Below are 16,966 nucleotides of genomic sequence, written 5' to 3' on the forward strand. Positions count from 1 at the left end.
AGCAAGAAAACAAACACTTAGAACATGATGCAATAAGACATTTGCACAGAGTGTGAAAAGAGTCCAGAAGTAGGGCATGTAATCTAGAACAGGAGTATCAGCAAAGATTTGCTAGAATAGATGATACTTTAACTCAGCATTGACTGATAAACACAATAAAAATATTAACAATCATCATTCATTGAGTGCTTATTATATGTCAGGCAATTTACAACCCTGATGTCATTATATCCTTTCAAGAATCTTCATGTGGTAAATATTATTATTCTTATATTACAGAAGAGGAAAGTATGTTTAGAAATACTGAATTAGTAATTTGCCCAAGATTACCTAGGCAGTTAAGTGTCAAAACAGAAAGCTGGGATGAGATGATGAGGCCAGCACAAAGGAAACATTTACAAAATACAAAGGTGTAACAGAGCATAACAAGGCAGGAACTAATGGGAATGAATCAGGTATTCTTTGGAAGCTGAGGGAAGTAGCAATAATTTGATCTAATGTTGCAGATGAAAACAGAGTCAGATCATAATGGACAAGGATCACTCCAAGAATTTTGAAGTTTATACTGGTTTTGACCCAATATTCCAAAGAATTGTTAATTAGGTCTGCACAGAAATTGGTGGAAAAGTTTGAGATATTAAACGTTCCTTATTTAGTAAGTTCTTATTCTTTAGACTAGTGAGTTTATTGATTTATTGATTTATATTTTTTGAAAAGCACTTGTTAACATTTAATGAATCTTCCGCCATGTGACTTCAAGCTACCAGGACACAAGCCCCACCCACATCCTTAATCTTCTCCTCAGCTCTTCTGCTGCAGAATTTGGTCTTCACGATGACAGGCTGCTTTGGGAGCTTCCCCTTCCCCAGAACTTTGTAGTAGCCCAATAGCACAATATAAATGATAGGAGCAGCTACAGTCTTGCTCTTCGCAGCATTTACCCAAGTCTGCTCACTGACCAAGGTGCATAATTTATCAAGGTTGACAGTTGGGCAGAAGTTCTGGTTCCTCTTTAAGTGGTAATGCCTCAGACCAACTTTCCCAAGGTAGCCTGGGTGGTATTTGTTGAAGTTGATCCTGTTGGCGATGCATGCCACCAGCATTACCCTGGACTTCCGGGTGCTTCCGGTGTTTGCTGATGTGGCCGTGGCCGTGGCTCATTTGGCCCCTAATAGACTAGAGAATTTAAACAAGTGTTTTGTCTATGAGTTTGTGAAAAAGCCTGAGAAGGAAGGAGAGGGAGAAGGTTTAAAAGGGTTTGAAAAGCAGTGTTTCTACAGAGAGCTTTCTCCCTCTTAGGCTTTTTGAGATATAAGGGATGCTCCATGAACTAATATTTATTTTCATTCTACCATATATCAGAGAATGGGCTTGGATTTTCACATGTCAACTCAATGATCCTCACAATCATCCTGCAAAGTAGGAATATTACCTCCATTCTATGGTTGAGGAAACTGAGCATATGAGCTAAGGATCTTGCCAAAGGTCACATGGCCGTCAATAGCAAAGTCAGATTTTAAACCTATTTCAAGACTCAAGCTCTTTCTAGCTTAAGCTGCTTTCATCTCTTGAGACAGTGTTTTTCAACCCTTTAGGTCAAGACTTAAAGGATCATGGAATCAATTTAGTGGTTCTTAAACAGCATTTGAAAAAAATACAAAGACTAGAATAAAATAAAATAGAGGGTATCAGAGTGCACTACACATAGTAAGGGTCAACACAGGTTGAAATTCTTGCTTCAGTTAGACATACACATGTATAAACATAAATATTGGTGTGTCCTGAGTTGTGATGAGAAATATACTTCTTAAAATTGGCTGAGTTTTCAAAAGTTTGAAAAACTCTTCTAGTGAAATAAAGATCAGATCACAGCTAATACGTTAACTCATTTCTTATTTCCTCCTATGAAGTTGAATGTTCATAGGTAACCGACAGGACACCATACCTCACAGCAAGGGTAGAATAGGAATGAGAAGCAGAAAACTTCATGAGGGCTGAAGGAGGACAGCGGACCTTCATTGCAGTCATGGCAAACTACAAGACTTCTTTAATTTAACCCTTCACCTGCCATATCAAAGGAAGATAGTAGTAATTACTGTTTCAAGGAAAATGTATATGTGGGTCATTTATTGAGGTGATAAATTGAGGGGGGTTCCGCATCTCCTCCTTCCCACCTCCCTCTGGATTTTTGACCTGTAATGAAAGAGAAAGAGGAATCATATTTGAAATTGAAGCATATGTGTATGCTAATATTCATATTTATTGAACACGTGCTTTTGCAGATTTACTATTTATACTGTATAGAATTATATATAAAATCCAACTAAACTCCGTGTGTGGTGTTAAGTTACAATCTGTTTCTCTTTGGAATCTCATTCTGTGTACAAACGTTTTTACAAAACATGTAGATTAGTAGTAGGAGTAGATGGTTTAAAAATGTTATGTTAAAGCAACACCTTAAGTCAGCATGTTGAAAGAATGAGAAAATCAAAATAGTGCTGTAGGCTGTAGTTCCTTTACTGGTGGAAATAAGAGGGGAATCCTAGGATGCAGGGAATATATAGATTTCTCTGTATGTTTACAAATGTCCCAACAGTTGTTAATTTCTCCTGGAAGAACCTTAGATACACTAAATTTCTCAATAAATATTATTTTACATTTTAGCAAAGAAACTTAACTACTTACCTAGTAAACAAGGTTTTGAATTTGCCATTTTCCTCTTTTCCCTTTTTATATTCAAATATTAGTGCTAGTGCTGTTTTGAAGAGCCTAGATTTTACTCTGTACCATATTTAAATTTTATAAGTCTGAATAAATTATTGTAACTAGCTAGTTGTGTTAATTATATTTGGGTTTCTAACTAGTCAGATTTTAGAGGATTAAAAGACAGAAAATTTAATTGCATAGTGTCAACCATTTCCAAATGCATGATGATACCAATCAGAGTGGACTTAGATATAGTGAAATAATTCTATGTGTGTGTCACTGACACCACAAGATATTTAAATTTATCTAAACCAACTCTTTCCATAGTGTTGCCTACTATAAATTAATATAGAAAGCCCTTAGGATGCTTGGCCAGTGATATGGAAATTGACACAGTAAACATTTGTCTCCTGTTCTTGGAATTGTGTACACTGCAGATCAGTGGTGTTTAATCATTACCATTTGGCCAATTTTGCTTTTTCAGAACAAAGATAAATAATTATGTATTGGATATGGCAGTCTTGGTGCTTGTTAAATACATAGCTCTTTTAGGCTTATACTGCCCTACCTCGAGTCCCTTGCTCAGGAGGCGAAAGCTGTAATTTGTGCAGAGAAAGGGAATTTGTTGTCTCAAATAACTGAGAAGTAAAAAATGGGGTAAATTCAAGCATGGCTGGATTCAGAAACCCACTTATTGGATTTAGTAGCTGGTTTCTATCTGTTGCCCAGATTGGCCATGTTTTGACTTCATTTTCAGGATCAGCGCAGTCACAAGATGGTAGCAGCTGTGCCAGCCTCACATCTCCTCAAGTCAAAGCCAAACCGAAGGGGGAAATGTCCTTTCTGTTGAAATATCTCTTTCTGGTTGTTCAAGTAAAAGTCCTGAGATTAGCTCTGATTTATTCTGACTAACTTGGCTTGAGTTAAGTGCCTATTCCTGGATCAATCTTTGTAGCCAGGGGATTTCAAAGTTCTGATTAGCTGAACTTGGGCCTTATGTTCCATCCCTGGAACCAGGAATTGAGGTTGGATTCAAAGCACATGGATTGAAAGTTGGGAAGGGGTATTGAGGAGTGGGCTGCTGGAGAACCAAAAATATTCACAATGCTCACATCATTTTTATTTTCTTTAAGCTAATGCAATAATTTTTAAATGAGAATGGGAAATATATGTATATTTATCAGTCTCAATCTAGGGAGAATATATATGGGAGGAGCCAGTCACTTACTGACTTTATGATCTTGGGCAGATCAAAATATCTTTGATCCTTGTTCTCCTCAGCAGCAAATGGGGATGATATTGTCTTTCTACTACCTCACAGGTGGTTGTGAAGACCCAAACAGATAATGCCTCTAATAAAAATCATAATATCTAATATTTAATGAGCAGTTTGTCTAGAAATTACATTGTTACATACCTATAATCATTCTGTACAGTAGATACTACTATAATACTTTTTTTTTTTTTTTTTTTTGCTGTACGCAGGCCTCTCACTGTTGTGGCCTCTCCTGTTGCGGAGCACAGGCTCCGGACCCGCAGGCTCAGCGGCCATGGCTCACGGGCCTAGCTGCTCCGTGGCATGTGGGATCTTCCCGGACCGGGGCACGAACCCGTATCCCCTGCATCGGCAGGCAGACTCTCAACCACTGCGCCACCAGGGAAGCCCTATAATACTTATTTTTTAATGACCTAAGGCTTACAGAGGTTAAGTAACTTGCCCAGTATCAATCACACAGCAATTAAATGACTGAGTCAATACTCATGTCTATCTGGCTACCAAGTTCATGCTAATAGCTACCATGATGCAGATATAGGGGACTGTCATTGGATTCTTCAATTCTAAGATTCACATGTTTTCACATTTCATCATTTAAAAAAATCAGTATGTGTCTTACAACTGATGGTAAGAGGACAATCATGACGTAGTAGTTGTTGCCTGCTTATGTGTAAATTGGTTACTGCTAGTCTTATTGTTATTTCAATTGAGTCGGCTACATATGTTGAGTTTAAATGCTATACAAATATTAAAATATTACATTATGATTTGGCATTGAAATAGAAATTTATTTAATAGAAAGACACAGAAGCAGAGCAATGAAGCCTAAATGTGATACAGTGAAGTAATATCCATTGCCAGAGGAACAGCCAGTTTCACACTTTCTTATAAGGCAATGACCACATGCTTTATGGGATCTTAGAAAGGAAGATCCCCAAAAGTAGAAGCTACCTTAAGTTTTCTACTGATATATGTGCTAAAGGATTGCCTGTCAAAGGACAACATTTACCAAGCAATAATGAATTTATTTTGCTTATATTTTGCTTTCTATGTAGGAATATGGTGATAAATATCTATGTCCAAGTAAGTCACAAAAATCTTTTTTAAACTATAGAATACAATGTTAAGTGACAAGAAGCTTTGTGCCATAGTTTAGTTGGCATTGGTCTTCTGTTTTAATGTATATAAAACATTTGTGTTTCTTACAGTTTATGGAGTCTTAAGTTCTATGAAATATGGCATTATTGTACTGTAGAAATAAGAGAAAGGTTCTTCTTAAACATCTTTATTGGAGTATAATTGCTTTACAATGTTGTGTTAGTTTCTGCTATATAACAAAGTGAATCAGCTATATGTATACATATGTCCCCATATACCCTCCCTCTTGAGCCTCCCTCCCACCCTCCCTATCCCTTCCAACTAAATGGTCACAAAGCACAGAGCTGATATCCCTGCGCTATGCAGCTGCTTCCCACTAGCTATCTATTTTACATTTGGTAGTATATATATGTCAATGCTACTCTCTCACTTTGTCCCAGCTTACCCTTCTGCCTCCCTGTGTCCTCAAGTCCATTCTCTACATCTACATCTTTATTCCTGCCCTGCCCCTAGGTTTGTAAGAACCTTTTTTTTAGATTCCATATGTATGTTAGTATATGGTATTTGTTTTTCTCTTTGTGACTTACTTCACTCTGTATCAGAGACTCTAGATCCATCCACCTCACTACAAATAACTCAATTTCATTTCTTTTTATGGCTGAGTAATATTCCATTGTATATATGTGCCACATCTTCTTTATCCATTATTTGGTCAATGGACACTTAGGTTGCTTCCATGTCCTGGCTATTGTAAATAGTGCTGCAATGAACAGTGTGGTACATGTCTCTTTTTGAATTATGCTTTTGTCAGGGTATATGCCCAGTAGTGGTATTGCTGGGTTATATGTAGTTATATTATTAGTTTTTTAAGGAACCTGCATACTGTTCTCCATAGTGGCTGTATCAATTTACATTCCCACCAACAGTGCAAGAGGGTTCCCTTTTCTCCACACCCTCTCCAGCATTTATTGTTTGTAGATTTTTTGATGATGGCCGTTCTGACTGGTGTGAGGAGATACCTCACTGTAGTTCTGATCTGCATTTTTCTAATGATTAGTGATGTTGAACATCCTTTCATGTGTTTGTTGGCAATCTGTATACCTTCTTTGGAGAAATGTCTGTTTAGGTATTCTGTCCATTTTTGTATTGGGTTGTTTGTTTTCTTGTTATTGAGCTGCATGAGCTGCTTGTATGTTTTAGAGATTAATCCTTTGTCAGTTGCTTCATCTGCAAATATTTTCTCCCATTCTGAGGGTTGTCTTGTTTATGGTATCCTTTGCTGTGCAAAAGCTTTTAAGTTTCATTAGGTTCCATTTGTTTATTTTTGTTTTTATTTCCATTCCTCTAGGAGGTGGGTCAAAAGGGATCTTGCTGTGATGTATGTCATCGAGTGTTCTGCCTATGTTTTCCTCTAAGAGTTTTAAAGTGTCTGGCCTTACATGTAGGTCTTTAATCCATTTTGTGTTTATTTTTGTATACTGTGTTTGGGAGTGTTCTAATTTTATTCTTTTACATGTAGCTGTCCAGTTTCCCCAGCACCATTTAATAAAGAGCCTGTCTTATCTCCATTGTATATTCTTTCCTCTTTGTCAAAGATAAGGTAATGATATATGTGTGGGATTATCTATGGGCTTTCTATCCTGTTCCATTCATCTCTATTTCTATTTTTGTGCCAGTAGCATACTGCCTTGAATACTGCAGTTTTATAGTATAGTATAGTCTGAAGTCAGGGAGCCTGATTCTTCCAGCTCCATTTTTCTTTCTCAAGATTGCTTTGGCTATTCAGGATCTTTTGTGTTTCCATACAAATTGTGACATTTTTTGATCTACTTCTGTGAAAATGCCATTGGTAGTTTGATAGGGATTGTAATGAATCTGTAAATTGCTTTGGGTAGTATAGTCATTTTCAGTGTTGATTCATCCTATCCAAGAACATGGTATATCTCTCCATCTATTAGTATCATCTTTGATTTCTTTCAACAGTGTCTTATACTTTTCTGCATACCTGTCTTTTGTCTCCTTAGGTAGGTTTATTCCTAGGTATTTTATTCTTTTTATTGCAATGGTAAATGGGAGTGTTTCCTTAAGTTCTCTTTCAGAGTTTTCATCATTAGTGTCTAGGAATGCAAGAGATGTCTGTGCATTAATTTCGTATCCTGCTACTTTACCAAATTCATTGATTAGCTCTAGTAGTTTTCTGTTAGCATCTTTAGGATTCTCTATGTATAGTATCATGTCATCTGCAAACAGTGACAGTTTTACTTCTTCTTTTCTGATTTGTATTCCTTTTATTTCTTTTTCTTCTCCTATTGTTGTGGCTAAAACTGCCAAAACTATGTTGCATAATAGTGGTGAGTGTGGGCAACCTTGTCTTGTTCCTGATCTTAGAGGAAATGGTTTCAGTTTTTCACCATTGAGGATGACATTGGCTGTGGGTTGGTCATATATGGACTTTATTATATTGAGGTAGGTTCCCTCTATGCCTACGTTCTGAAGAGTTTTTATCATAAATCGGTGTTGAATTTTGTTAAAAGTTTTTCTGCGTCTATTGACATTATCACATGGTTTTTATTCTTCAATTTGTTCATATGGTGTAACACATCGATTGATTTGCATATATTGAAGAATCCTTGCATTTCTGGGTTAAACCCCACTTTATCATGGTGTTTTATCCTTTTAATGTGCTGTTGGATTCTGTTTGCTAGTATTCTGTTGAGCATTTTTGCATCTATGTTCATCAGTGATATTGGCCTATAGTTTTCATTTTTTGTGACATCTTTGTCTGGTTTTGGATCAGGGCGATGGTGGTCTCATAGAAAGAGTTTGGGAGTGTTCCTCCCTCTGCTATATTTTGGAAGAGTTTGAGAAGGGTAGGTGTTAGCTCTTCTCTAAATGTTTGATAGAATTCACCTGTGAAGCCATCTGGTCCTGGGCTTTTGTTTGTTGGAAGATTTTTAGTCACAGTTTCAACTTAGTGCTTGTGATTCCTCTGCTTATATTTTCTATTTCTTCCTGGTTCAGTCTAAGAAGGTTGTGCTTTTCTAAGAATTTGTCTATTTCTTACAGGTTGTTCAATTTATTGGCATATAGTTGCTTGTAGTAATCTCTCATGATTCTTTGTATTTCTGCAGTGTCAGTTGTTACTTCTCTGTTTTCATTTTTAACTCTGTTGATTTCAGTCTTCTCCCTTTTTTTCTTGGTGAGTCTGTGTAATGGTTTATCAACTTTGTTTATCTTCTCAAAAACCAGCTTTTAGTTTTATTGATGTTTGCTATCGTTTCCTTCATTTCTCTTTCACTTATTTCTGATCTGATCTTTATGATTTCTTTCCTTCTTCTTTCTCTAGTTGCTTTAGGTGTAAGGTTAGGTTGTTTATTTGAGATTTTTCTTGTTTCTTGAGGTAGGATTGTATTGCTATAAACTTCCCTCTTAGAACTGCTTTTGATGCATCAAATAGGTTTTGGGTCATCATGTTTTCATTGTCATTTGTTTCTAGGTATTTTTTGATTTCCTCTTTGATTTCTTCAGTGATCTCTTGGTTATTTAATAGTGTACTGATTAGCCTCCATGTGTTTGTATTTTTTACAGTTTTTTTTTCTGCAATTGATATCTAGTCTCACAGTGTTGTGGTTGGAAAAGATACTTGATATGATTTCAATTTTCTTAAATTTACCAAGGCTTGATTTGTGACCCAAGATATGATCTATCCTGGAGAATGTTCCATGAGCACTTGAGAAGAAAGTGCATTCTGTTGTTTTTGGATGAAATGTCCTATAAATATCAATTAAGTCCATGTTGTTTAGTTCATCATTTAAAGCTTCTGTTTCCTTATTTATTTTCGTTTTGCATGATCTGTCTATTGGTGAAAGTGGAGTGTTAAAATTCCCTATTATTTTTGTATTCCTGTCAATTTCCCCTTTTATGGCTGTTAGCATTTTCCTTATGTATTGAGGTACTCCTGTGTTGGGTGCATAAATATTTACAATTGTTATGTTTTCTTCTTGGACTGATCCCTTGATCATCAAATAGTGCATCTTTGTCTCTTGTAATAGTCTTTATTTTAAAGTCTATTTTATCTGATATGAGTATTGCTACTCCAGCTTTCTTTTGATTTCCATTTGCATGGAATATCTTTTTCCATCTCTTCAGTTTCAGTCTGTATGTGTCCCTAGGTCTGAAATTGTTCTCTTGTATACAGCCTATATAGAGGTCTTGTATTTTTATCCATTCAGCCAGTCCATGTATTTTGGTTGGAGCATTTAATCCATTTACATTTAAGGTAATTATCGATATATATGTTCCTATTACCATTTTCTTCATTATTTTGGATTGTAGGGCTTTTCCTTCTCTTGTGTTTCCTGCCTAAAGAAATTCCTTTAGCATTTGCTGTAAAGCTGGTTTGGTGGTGCTGAATTCTCTTAGCTTTTGCTTGTCTGTAAATGTTTAAATTTCTCCATGAATCTGAATGAGATCCTTGCTGGGTAAAGTAATCTTGGTTGTAGGTTTTTCCCTTTCATCTCTTTAAATATGTCCTGCAACTCCCTTCTGGCTTGCAGAGTTTCTGCTGAAAGATCACCTGTTAACCTTATGGGGATTCCCTTGTATGTTATTTGTTGCTTTTCCCTTGCTGTGTTTAATATTTTTTGTTTGTTATTAATTTTTGATTGATTAATATGTGTCTTGGCATGTTTTTTTGGATTTATCCTGTATGGGACTCTCTGTGCTTCCTGGACTTGATTAACTATTTACTTTCCCATGTTAGGGAAGTTTTCAACTGTAATCTCTTCAAATATTTTCTCAGACCTTCTCTTTTTCTGTTTTTCTTCTGGGACTCCTATAATTTGAATATTGGTGTGTTTGATGTTGTCCCAGAAGTCTCTGAGACTGTCCTCAAGTCTTTTCATTCTTTTTTTTTATTCTGTTCTGCTGTAGTTGTTTCCATTATTTTGTCTTTCAGGTCACTTATCCGTTCTTCTGCCTCAGTTATTCTGCTATTGATTCCTTCTAGAGAATTTTTAATTTCATTTATTGTGTTGTTCATCATTTTTTCTTTGCTCTTTTGCTCTTCTAGGTCCTTGTTAAACAAATTTTTGTATTTTCTCCATTCTATTTCTATGATTTTGGGTCACCTTTACTATCATTATTCTGAATTCTTTTTCAGGTGGACTGCTTATTTCATCTTCATTTGTTTAGTCTGCTGGGTTTTTACCTTGCTCCTTCATCTACTGCATATTTCTCTGTCTTGTCACCTTGTTTAACTTACTGTGTTTGGAGTCTCCTTTTTGCTATCTGCTGGTTCATATTTCCTGTTGTTTGTTTCTTCCCCCATTGGGTGAAGTTGGTTCAGTGGCTTGTGTAGGCTTACTGGTGGAGGGGCTGGTGCCTGTGTTCTGGTGGGTGGGACTGGATATTTTCTTTCTAGTGTGCATGACTGTGTCCGGTGGTGTGTTTTGAGGTGTCTGTGAACTTATTATAATTTTAGGCAGCCTCTCTGCTAATAGGTGGGGTTGTATTCCTGTCTTGCTAGTTGTTTGGCATGGGATGTCCAACACTGGAGCTTGCGGGTCATTGGAGCTGGGTCTTAGCATTGAGATGGAGATGTCTGGGAGAGTTCTCACCAATTGATATTACTTGGGGCCAGGAGGTCTCTGGTGGTCCAAAGCCCTGAACTTGCCTCTCCCACCTCAGAGGCTCGGGCCTGACACCAGGCTGGAACACCAAGACCCTGTCAGCCACACAGCTCAGAAGAAAAGGGAAAAAAGAAAGAAAAAGAATAAATAATTAAAAAATTATTAAAATAAAAAAATTTAGAAAAACAATAATAATGAAAAAGAAGAGAGGAACCAAACGAATAAACAAATCCACCTAAGATAACCAGTGCTAAAAAGTATACTAAGAGGGCTTCCCTGGTGGTGCAGTGGTTGAGAGTCCGCCTGCCGATGCAGAGGACACGGGTTCGTGCCCCGGTCCAGGAGGATCCCACATGACGCGGAGCGGCTCCGCCCATGAGCCATGGCCACTGAGCCTGCATGTCCAGAGCCTGTGCTCCGCAACGGGAGAGGCCACAACAGTGAGAGGCCCACGTACCGCAAAAAAAAAAAAAAAAAGTATACTAAGAGAAACATAAAAATCTGAAACAAGTCAGTTAGAGACAGCAAACCCCAAGTGTACAGTTGCTTGTAAAGTCCACTGCCTCTGTTTCGGGATGATTTGTTGTCTATTCAGGTATTCCACAGATTCAGGGTACATCAAGTTGATTGTGGGAATTTAATCTGCTCCTTCTGAGGCTGCATGGAGAAATTTCCCTTTCTCTTCTTTGTTCGCACAGCTTCTGGGGTTCAGCTTTGGTTTTGGCCTCACCTCTGCATGTAGGTCACCCTCAGGCATCTGTTTCTGCCCAGACAGGATGGGGTTCTAGCAGGGCTGATTAGGAGGCTCTTGCTCATTCACGCCAGGGTGAGGGAGGGGTATGGCAGTTATAATTGGAATATGGTGTGAGCCTGCTGTGGCAGAGGCCAACGTGCTATTGCAACAGCCTGAGGAGCACTGTGTGTTCTCCCAGGGAACTTGTCCCTGGATCATGGGACCCTGGCAGTGGAATTCTGCGCAGGCTCCTGGTGTGTGTGTGTGTGTGTGTGTGTGTGTGTGTGTGTGTGTGTGTGTGTGGATAGTAACCTGTGCTTGCACACAGGATTTTTGGTGTCTGCAGCAGCAGCATTAGCATTTCATGCCCATCTCTGGGGTCTGAGCTGATAGCAGTGACTCACGCCCATCTCTGGAGCTCACTTAGGCAGTGCTTTGCCTTCTGTTGGTGGACAGGGAAGGAATCCCCTCTCCTTGTGCACCCCGAAACAATGGTCTCTTGCCTCTTAGGCAGGTCCAGACTTTTTCCTGGACTCACTCTTGACTAGCTGTGGCACACTGGCCCCCTTCAGGCTGTGTTCACACAGCTAACCCCAGTCTTCTCCATGGGGTCTGACCTCCAAGGCCCAAGCCTCAGCTCCCAGCCCCCACCCACCCTGGTGGGTGAGCAGACAACCGTCTCAGGCTGGTGAATCCTGGTTGGCACTGATCCTCTTTGTGGGAATCTCTCCGCTTTGCTCTCTGCAACCCTGTTGCTGCTTTTCTCCTCCATGGCTCTGAAGTTTCACCCTGCCCACTCCCTGTCTTCACCAGTGAAGGGGCTTCCTAGTGTGTGGAAACTTTTCCTCCTTCACAGCTCCCTCCCAGAGGTGCAGGTCCCGTCCTTATTCTTTTGTCTCTGTTTTTTCTTTTCTCTTTTGCCCTACCCAGTTAAATGGGGGAGTTTATTGCCTTTTGGGAAGTCTGAGGTCTTCTGCCTGTGTTCAGTAGGTGTTCTGTAAGAGTTGTTCCACATGTAGATGTATTTTTGATGTATCTGTGGGGAGGAAGTTGATCTCCATGTCTTACTCCTCTGCCATCTTGAAGGTCCCCAAGAGAAAGTTTTATATTTTGAGTTTTTCTTACAGATCTGTAGTAGATCAACCATTTTCAGGATCGTTAATATAAAAATTAAACCATTAATTCTAAAAGCTAAAGCATTGGATATTCATTTAAAAAATCAGAAAAATTATAAGTACTTAAATTTTCATTTAACAAATTGTAAAATTGGCTTAAAAAATAGAAACAGGAACAGATTTATGGCCAGGTAATTACTAAACCTACTCTTTCTTTAGCACATTCTAGACAAATATGGGTATATGGGCCTCAAAGTATTTTGAAACTAATTCTTAGTTTGGGGCTCAAGATTGCTATTAATCGGCTCTACTTTTATTTTTGTATAAAATAGGGAGTTTTAAAAAATATTCTCTATCATCCATAATTATGATTTCATAGGGAAGAAAGAGGGATCAGTCGAAATCCAGGAGGGCTTATTTCTTACTATTAATGATTCTCCTTCCTCCAAAGAATTAAATCTTAAGATACTAAACCTTTTCCCACAAAACAATTATTACAGAGAAAGGGTATCCATTCTCAATTTGCTTGAAGCATTTACTTAAAAACCCCATTTTGATCAACTTTTATTAAACTGCAGAACTTCTGCAGTTATTAAACTGCAGAAGTTCACAGGAACCTCTTATTCAGAGGCTGTGAAGTCACTGAATGAAATAAAATCAAATTTGGCCTGGTATTGCATGGAAATCTCATTAGCAGAGGCTGGGCTGTTTTCCTTTGGATTGAACCTACTTAGCACTGTTTATTGATGATCTCCTAGGTCTCAATAGGTTCAATAATAACAGAATCTTTTCACTAAATTATGCTGAAAAATACAGTATATTTTCTTTTCTAGGAAAATGTCAATATGAGTAAATTTGATTTGATTTTTATCCCTGGAACTTTACGGATTGCCATTTTAGTCTTGAGTTCCTCAAACCATGCAGTTTTGCAAATAAGTAACAGTGAATATGTTCTTAGACATTATTACTGTTACTACTACCAGTACTACCTAAACTTCATCTAATACTTTGTAATTTATAGTATCACTTCACATGCATTATCTTGCTAAATTCTTCCATGTTTATTGTAGAATACCTATAGAATTCAATATGTAAAATATCATGTTTTGTCTCATGTACTGGTTTCCATATACTGACTTCAATCTTTCCTATTACAAAGGGAGATGTGTGCTTTACTTGGTAGAAACCTGCAAAGATTATGCAGTGTGTCTGTCAGAACAATTTTCCAGTTAGTGATGATGGGTAATCTCCCTAGTATTACAATAGTCTTGATACAATGTTTGAGAGTAAGGGCTGGGAATTTGTGGCACACTGAAAAATGGTGTGAAGTATATAGTATTGAAAAGGAAGTCGATTAATGCATTGAAAGATTAAAAGGAAAACAAAAATGAGAAAACATGCTCTCACAACACTTCAGAAAGTGTCAATTTTGTTAGTTGAAATTATTAGTTATCTAGCTGTTTTTTTTTTGTTTTTTTCTTTTTAATTTAAATGTTCTGTCATGGAGACACAATCTCACCTTAGTCCATGACTTTGGTGTTGGACGTTGATTTGGGATTCTGGGATTTTGCTTATATTTATCAAATGAGAAAGGATTATCTTAAAAATGCAGTCTTTCAGGAGCTGAGCTTTTTATTTTAAATGGAATTTTCCTTATTTGTTTTATTACATGTTTATGATTTTTATCAAGATGATGAAAAGAAGTATTTAAATTTTAATTCTTAGGATAGACTAGATACACTACTTCCAGTTAAGGCCATGTGCATACAAATCAGCGTCCCTGGCAAGCTTCAGTAAGCCAAGGCCCCTCAGAGTGAACCAGCAGGAGGAAAAGATAGGTTGAGAGGCAGTGAGCAGAAGCTCATAATTGCACGTTTAATTTCAATAATTAGGCATAGTGTTAATAGAAACATTCATTTGAAGCAAAAGCTGGTTATTTGCACAAACAGAGGAAATATGTGGTGCTGTAGTTTTGCTATGAAGACTGCAAAACTAAGCAAGAAATACTCAGCTCAATATAAATTTAAAAACATGTTTTCAAAAAGAATTAGAAATAGAACTTGGGAACTAAACCTCAAAATGCCTAATAGATTTTATTTCAGAACAGTGTCCTTAACATAGTTAGTTCTATTTTCTTTTAAAAGCTTCATTGAAATATAATTAGTATACTATACAATTCATTCTTTGAGTGTAAAATTCAGCACCTTTCAGTATATTCACAGGTGTGCATCCATCATCACAATCAATTTTAGGACATATTCATTGCCTAAAAAGAAACTCTGGACCCCTTAACTACCACTCTCTAATCCTCCCATACTCCTAACAACCCTAGGCAACCTCTAATTGATTTTCTGCTTTTATAGATTTTCCAATTCTGTACATTTTATATAAATGGAATTTTACAATATGTGGTCCTTTAACACTGATTATTTAACTTAGTCTAATGTTTTCAAGGTTCAACCATGTTGTAGCATATATCAATAATTTATTTTTATTGATGAATAACGTTCTATTGTAGAGGTATACTGCATTCATTAGTTAATAGACATTTGGGTTGTTTCCACCTTTTCACTATTATGAAGAATGCTGTTAAGAACCCTTGAGTACAAGTTTTTGTGTGCACATATATTTTAATTTCTCTTGGGTGTATACATAGGAGTGGAATTGCTGGATCATATAGTTACTCTATGTTTAACCTTTTTAAGGAACAGCCAGACTGTTTCCCAAAGTGGCTGCAACATTTTACATTCCCATCAGCAATGCTTAAGTGTTCCAATTTCTCTATATCCTCTCTGGTACTTATTATTTTCTCTCTGTGGTGTGTGTGTGTGTGTGTGTGTGTGTGTGTGTGTGTGTGTGTGTAATGATAGCCATCCTAGTGGCTGTGAAGTGGTATCTCCTTGTGGTTTTCATCTTTATTTCCATGTTGGTTAATTACACTATCTTAGACATTTGTATATCTTCTTTGGAGAGCTATCTATTCAGATCCTTTGCCTAATTTTAATTGGGTTGTCTTTTTATTATTGAGTTTTATAGCTCTTTATGTAGTCTAGATACAAATCCCTTATCAGATTTATGATTTGCAAAAAGTTTCTCCTGTGAGTTGTCTTTTCACTGTTTTTTTATTGCAGTATAATTGCTTTACAATGTTGTGTTAGTTTCTGCTATACAATGAAGTGAATCAGCTATATGTATACATATATCTCCTTCCTCTTAGACCTCCCTCACCCACCATCCCACCCATCTAGGTCATCAGAGAGCACTGAACTGAGCTCCCTATGCTATACAGCAGCTTCCCACTAGCTATCTATTTTACACATGGTAGTGTATTTTTGTCAAACCTAATCTCTCAATTCATCCCACGCTCCCCTTTCCCCACTGTGTCCACATGTCCGTTCTCTATGTCTGCATTTCTATTCCTGCCTTACAAATAATTTCATCTGTACCATTTGTTCTAGATTCCACATATATGCGTTAATATACGATATTTAGACTCTAGGTCCATCTCTACAAATGACCCAATTTCATTTCTTTTATGGCTGAGTAATATTCCAGTGTATATATGTGCCACATCTTCTTTATCCATTCATCTGTCGATGGACACTTAGGTAGCTTCCATGTCCTGGCTATTGTAAATAGTGCTGCAATGAACATTGTGGTACATGTCTCTTTTTGAATTATACTTTTGTCAGGGTATATACCCAGTAGTGGTATTGCTGGGTCATATGGTAGTTCTATTTTTAGTTTTTTAAGGAACTTCCATACTGTTCACCATAGTGGCTGTATCAATTTACATTCCCACCAACAGTGCAGGAGGGTTCCATTTTTTCCACACCCTCTCCAGCATTTGTTTGTAGATTTTTTGATGAAGGCCATTCTGACTGGTGTGAGGTGGTACCTCATTGTAGTTTTGAATTGCATTTCTCTAATGATTAGTGATGTTGAGCATCATTTCATGTGTTTGTTGGCTACCTGTATGTCTTCTATGGAGAATGTCTGTTTAGCTCTTCTGCCCATTTTTGTGTTGGGTTTTTTGTTTTTCTGATATTGAGCTGCATGAGCTGCTTGTATAGTTTGGAGATTAATCCTTTGTCAGTTGCTTCATTTGCAAATATTTTCTCCCATTCTGAGGGTTGTCTTTTCGTGAGCTGCATGAGCTGCTTGTATAGTTTGGAGATTAATCCTTTGTCAGTTGCTTCATTTGCAAATATTTTCTCCCATTCTGAGTGTTGTCTTTTCGTCCTGTTTATGGTTTCCTAGGCTGTGCAAATGCTTTTAAGTTTCATTAGGTCCCATTTGTTTATTTTTGTTTTTATTTTCATTACTCTAGAAGGTGATTTATAAAAGATCTTGCTGTGATTTATGTCAAAGTGTTTTTCCTATGTTTTCCTGTAAGAATTTTATGGCG

At 37.2% G+C, this 16,966-nt stretch overlaps 1 pseudogene; it reads right to left on the bottom strand.

The window, feature by feature from the left end:
* Nucleotides 1–755: 755 nt before the first annotated feature.
* LOC102982294 (60S ribosomal protein L27a-like) lies at nt 756–10,409 on the bottom strand (annotated as a pseudogene).
* Between the last annotated feature and the right edge of the window lie 6,557 nt (nt 10,410–16,966).

This window comes from Physeter macrocephalus, chromosome 15 (genome assembly GCF_002837175.3).
Source record: "Physeter macrocephalus isolate SW-GA chromosome 15, ASM283717v5, whole genome shotgun sequence".
NCBI lineage: Eukaryota > Metazoa > Chordata > Mammalia > Artiodactyla > Physeteridae > Physeter > Physeter macrocephalus.